Source organism: Peromyscus californicus, unplaced genomic scaffold, assembly GCF_007827085.1.
Source record: "Peromyscus californicus insignis strain IS unplaced genomic scaffold, ASM782708v3 Scaffold_19__1_contigs__length_69161282, whole genome shotgun sequence".
In the NCBI taxonomy this organism is placed as follows: Eukaryota; Metazoa; Chordata; class Mammalia; order Rodentia; family Cricetidae; genus Peromyscus; species Peromyscus californicus.
Window position 1 is genome coordinate 65076845 of NW_026294491.1, and position 6000 is coordinate 65082844.

Below are 6000 nucleotides of genomic sequence, written 5' to 3' on the forward strand. Positions count from 1 at the left end.
GGGCCTCCAATAGGCTGCCTGGGCACATCTGTTAGTATGCATGCCATGTTCCAGCACCACCATATGGTGACTTGAACACACCTGTTCACATGCCTGCGGTGTCCCAAGACACATGTTTGCACATTTGCCCTGTCCCAGAGCCACCAACTGGGGTCTGGGTACACCTGTCCCCATGCACACCATGTCCTGGTGCCGCTATCGGCACATAGCTGAAGTTTTCCTGGTCCTGCCTGGCCCACAGTCAGGACAAATCTCTCTCACCCGCCAGTCCCGCAGCCTCTCAAACCCAAGTAAACACACAGAGGCTTGTATTATTTACAAACTGTACAGCCTAATGGCTCAGGCTTCTTGCTAGCTAGATCTTACATCTTAAATTAACCCATTTTTATAAATCTATACCTTGCCATGTGGCTCATGGCTTACTGGTATCTTTATATATTGCTTCTCATGGCGGCAGCTGGCAGCATCTCCTCACTCAGCCTTCCACTTCCCAGAATTCTCATCTCTCCTTAGCCCACCTATACTATACTTCCTGCCTGGCTACTGACCAATCAGCGTTTTATTTATCAATCAATCAGAGCAACACATTCACAGCATAGAAATATCCACAGCACTTCCCCTTTTCTTTTTTTCAAAAAGGAAGGTTTTAACTTTAACATAGTAAAATTACATATAACAAAACAATTATCAAGAAGAATTATAGTTATAATATCTAGTCTATTTATAATAACTAGTCTATTTGTATTTGGCAAAATTAAAGAAGATATCCTATCTATCCTTTATTTGTGAGTCTAAGGTTTCATATCTAACTTTCTTTTATCATAACTAAGGAAATTATAACTATCTAGTCTTCAACTGCATCAAAGACCTCAGAAGGATATAATATTATCTGAGAAACGGGAGAAGGATGCAAGCAACTTTCAGGAGTCTTGCGAGAGTAAACAGAAACAGCTAGCAGCCTGGACAGTCATTCAAAGTTCTTTTGTAAAGTTGGGGCCTCTTTCTTCAGCCCACAGGGCTAGAGTCTCTCAGTCACTTCTCTCAGTGTCCTGTAGAATGTCCGGCAGTTTCCTCTGTGAAGCAGGAACCTGAAGGATCATTTTGCCAAGCAAAGTTCAGTGGTCACCTTCCTATGGGTCCTGCATGTCCAGTCGATCAAGCAGTCCTGGCAAGAACAGTCTCTTGCTCAAATAACTATTTTTGACAAGAAGAATATAAACTCCATATAGAGTGTCTTTGATGCCCATCCTCCTCTCTGAAGTAAATCAGTGCTGCCAGGAGCAGACATGTCTCACTGTCCAGAAAGTCTAAATTTTTAAGACATTTTAAATGCCGTATTCTGTAGGTCTTTGAAGTGTTTGAAGATTACCTGTCTAATTGAATTATATCTACATATATCTAGAAAACTTAACTAACATGACTACAAGTGTGATCATCATAGAAGACTAATTATTAATCTATATTTTTTAATTATCCATTACAATCTAAATGAGTTACATAAACATAATACCTCAAATGAGAGTAGAAACATATATACACTATAACAAAATTAAGTTTAAACTTGTATCAATAAACTAAAATCCATAGCAATGTAAAACATTTATAAACAAGTTGTTGCTCTTAAAAGTAGGTTCAATAATCTACCCTTTCATCCTATCATATTTATACTATCCCCTTTTCTTCTTTAGAAAGAGATCACATTTATAATCAACCTGCTTAAATAAAAATATTGGTTTTGCTCTGTCCCACACCACAGGGCTCTTTTGATATGGGACAGAAAAACCTCTCAACCTTTTCTTTTAGCAATATGCTTGGGTTTAGAGAAGGAGTGAGCCAATTCCATCTCCAAAGCCAGCTTGGTATATTTGGAAATTTGGGCATAGCTTCTCATACTACTTCCTGTTGGATGAGGGTGCTGTATTTTTTTTTTTTTTTTTTTTTTTGGTTTTCCGAGACAGGGTTTCTCTGTGTAGCTTTGCGCCTCTCCTGGAACTCACTTGGTAGCCCAGGCTGGCCTCGAACTCACAGAGATCCGCCTGGCTCTGCCTCCCGAGTGCTGGGATTAAAGGCGTGCGCCACCACCGCCTGGCCGAGGGTGCTGTATTTTTATGGGGACACAAAGAAAATTTTAGGATTATGGAGTAGTCCATGAGACTGTATTGTCTGAGCCAGTTGCCTTGAAACTGTTCTGGATGTTGGATCATCTGGGCCATGGTGTCATGGGAGACCTTTCAGGGGGTCTTGGCTGGTCAAACCTGATGTATCTTAATCTGGAACAAATCCATAGCCTCTGGCTTTCTGTGGAAACAAAAGCAGAGCCTCCTTTCCAAAGCAGCATATCCTTAGATGCAAATTTTGAAGTCAAGGTACCTTTAAAATATACATATTTGCTTACCTGCACAGTCTTTACAATCAAATGTCTTTCTGCAGTTAAAAATCCCAAAGACAACACAATCCAGATTCTCTGTGTGATATCCATCTTTACGTGGCTTATTTTTTTATATTACTTTCTCTTAAGTAAATAAAAGACTTTATTTTTTAAAACCATTTCTTTACATAACTGTATATGTTCCTTTTTCTCTCTTCCAAGTCTACATACATTTTTTTACACACATTGTAAACTGTTTAGAGGTTTATAGTCTGAATCTGTCTTATTGTGAACCTGTTGCTTTAAACTGCAGCATGCTCCCGTTCACCTCAGCTTCCCAACATGGTGATGGTGTGTTTGTTCACCGCCAGCTTTGGAGGAACCATGCTCACTGCCGGACTCTAGGAGGCAGTGGGTCTATTCCTCTATCAAAGCAGCAAAGCCACAGCACCCACAGGCCTAGGGATGCCTGTTCACACATTTGCCATGTACCAATGCTGCCATCTAGTGACCTAGGCACTCTTTCACATATGCTATGTCTTGAGACAGCCACATAGCTCCCTGTACACACCTGTTTACACACTTGCTATGTATCTGCACTGCCACTTGGTGGCCTGGGAATGCCTGTTTGCATGTTGGCAGTGTCTCTGAGCCACCAACTGGTGGCCAGCACATGCCTCTTCACTCACTTCTGAAATATCATGGGGGTCAACATGCCCATAAAACCCTCATATTATGCCACTCAGATATGGCATGTTTTCCCACATGCTCATAAACCCCCCATATTATGCCACTTGGAAATGGTATGGGTGCCCATATGCCCATACACATCTCCATATGTTAGGGCTCAGAAATGGCATGTGGGCCAGCATGCACAAACAACACCATCATATGACCAGGATGGGAAATACCTCAGGAGCCATATGTATCACTCCACCCATAAAGCTGGGCTCTGAAATGCCGTGGGAATCAGCATGCCCATATACCTTCTCATATGACTGGGCTTGGGAATGGCATGGGGGCTAACATGCTCATACCCTCCCCCCCATATGAAAGAACTGGAAATGGCATAGGGGCCAACATAACCATATACCCTGCACTATGATCAGGCTCAGAAATTACATGGGAGCCAACATGCCCGGACACCCTTCCTCTATCCAGTCTTGGAAATGCCATGGGGTCAACAAGCTCATGCAGCCCCACACATAACCAGGTTTGGAAATGGCATAGAAGCCAACATGTACCTCTTATATGATTAGAACAGAAAATGGAATGGGGCCAAAATGCCCATAGCTTCTCCCCTTATGTCAGGGATTACAGATGGCATATACCCATATAGCCCCACTCAAAAATGACTGGGTGCCTACATGCCATAACTGTTTCCCATATGACCAGGCTCAGACATCAAATGGAGGGTGACATACCCAGAAACCTCATTATATGATGGGTTCAGAAACTGCATAGTCTCCACCATGCCGATATACCCCAGCATTTTACTATGCTTGAAAACATGAGGCTAATATGCTCATACACACCCACATATCTTGGGAAAGACATACAGTTCAAATGCCCATATACCCCTCAGGTAACCAGGTGCAGAAATTGTATAGGGCACAACATGCCCATACACATCCCATATGACTGGGTTTAGGATTTGCATGGCAGCCATCATGCCCCATACAACCCCCACAGAACTGGGCTGGAAATGGCATGGGTGCTAACATGCCCACATACCTGCTTTCTGATCAGGCTCAGAAATGGCATAGTCTCAAATATTATTAAGGACCTACCTTAATAATATTTTTCCCAGGGGCCCAGAAGAGAAGCTATGAATGGTGTGAATTATTTTTGGGAAATGAATCTCAGTACAATGAGCTCTTAGTGCATCTACTTTATTCCTCTGGGATGAGATTCTATCTACACAGCTACAGTTCTGTTCTCAAGCCTAGCTCCTTTCTTGCCTGATTTCTCTCTCCATTTATCTGCTGTCCCCTCTAACTTCTTTCTTAATTCTCTCACCTTAGTTCTGCCCCATCTTGGTTTTCTCATCTCATTCTCCCCCATCTGGCTCTTCCTCATCTTCCATCTCATTCTTCTAGTTCTCCATCTAATTCTCTAGTTAAAATCCTCTCCAGTCAAAATCTTCAAAACTCCTCCAAATCCTTCAAATTCACCATAAGTCTCTGATGTTTACAATTATAAAACCAAGCAATAGCAATCTTCCCCTCCAGCCAGGTCACCAGTCTTGAATTCTTACAGGGTCATAAAGGCAGGTAAGAATTTTCCTCAGGCAGTGACTGTCCAGCTTTCTTTTACAACCCAAAAGGGGAGTGGTAAAGGAAGAGGTCAACTGAGCGCTAATATTGGTTAGTATATCAAAAAAGGAATTCGTGTGCTCAATCTACATTCCCGGAAGTGGTTAGGTAAAAATGTTAGGAGTCTTTAATGTTAGTAAGGCTATATAAGAAAGGAGGGTCTCAGCTTAAATTGTACAAGAAATAAAGCTATGCACCTGACCTAGGAGACAGGCGTTGTTTCCACAAGGGTGTTACCTTAGTTCAGGAGATCATTTGGCCTTGGATGCTTGATAGGTATTTTAGATAAATACACTGTAGGAGTTCTTGGAAGCACACAAGAAAAACATTTTAGGAACCAGCTAATATATACATACAAAAGCTAAAATATCACCAAGTCTTCTCAATCCATGGCTTGACCTTCGGAAAAGTGCTTGATTTTTCCAAGTAGTAGCTTTTGTGATAGTAACTGGATTCCATTATGTTTTCCTGCAGCTTGCAGCAGCATAGGACCAATATGCTCACATACCCCACATCTGACTGAGCTCAAAAATGGTATTAGGCCTAACATGCCCTGTAACACAAATTGCTAAACGGTCTTATTAATAGAAAACCTGGAGCCAGATACTGGGGTGAAAGCTGAAAGATCAGAGGAATAGAACAAGCCAGCCACAAGTTCTTACTGCTAGGAAATCTTCAGCCCAAGAGAGAGCTGCTTTCTGAATACTCACACCTATATACCTTTCTGTGCCCTGCCATCTTACTTCCTCTCTCCATCCAGCTACATCACTTCCTCTTTCTGCCCAGCTCTATCACTTCCTGTCTGTCTGTACAGACCTCCAGACCTCTATGGTTAACTAGTGCTGGAATTAAAGGCATGTACCACCAGGCCTGACTCTGTTCCCAGTGTGGCCTTGAACTCATAGAGATCCGAATGAATCTCTGCCTCAGGAATGCTAGGATTAAAGGTGTGTGCTACCACTGCCTGACTTTTATGTTTAATATTGTGGCTGGCTTTTTCCTCTGGTCCCCAGGCAAGCTTTATTTGTTAGAGCACAAATAAAATATCACCACAATGCCCATCCCTTTATGACCAGGTGTGGTAACGGCATGGGGGCCAACATAACCCATGTAATCTCTATATGAATGGGCTTAGGAAGAGCATGTGACCCAAGCCCAAGAACAAATCAACTCCAGTTCTCTGGAAAAAGAACAGAGTCAGTGAGAGTGTTATCGGAATGAGGCCTCTGCCTTGAAGGTAGACGTGAAATGCCAATGCAAGCTGTTTGGTCTCAAAGCAAAGCTGGTCCTGTTTTGGTTGCCACCAAATGGAGCATC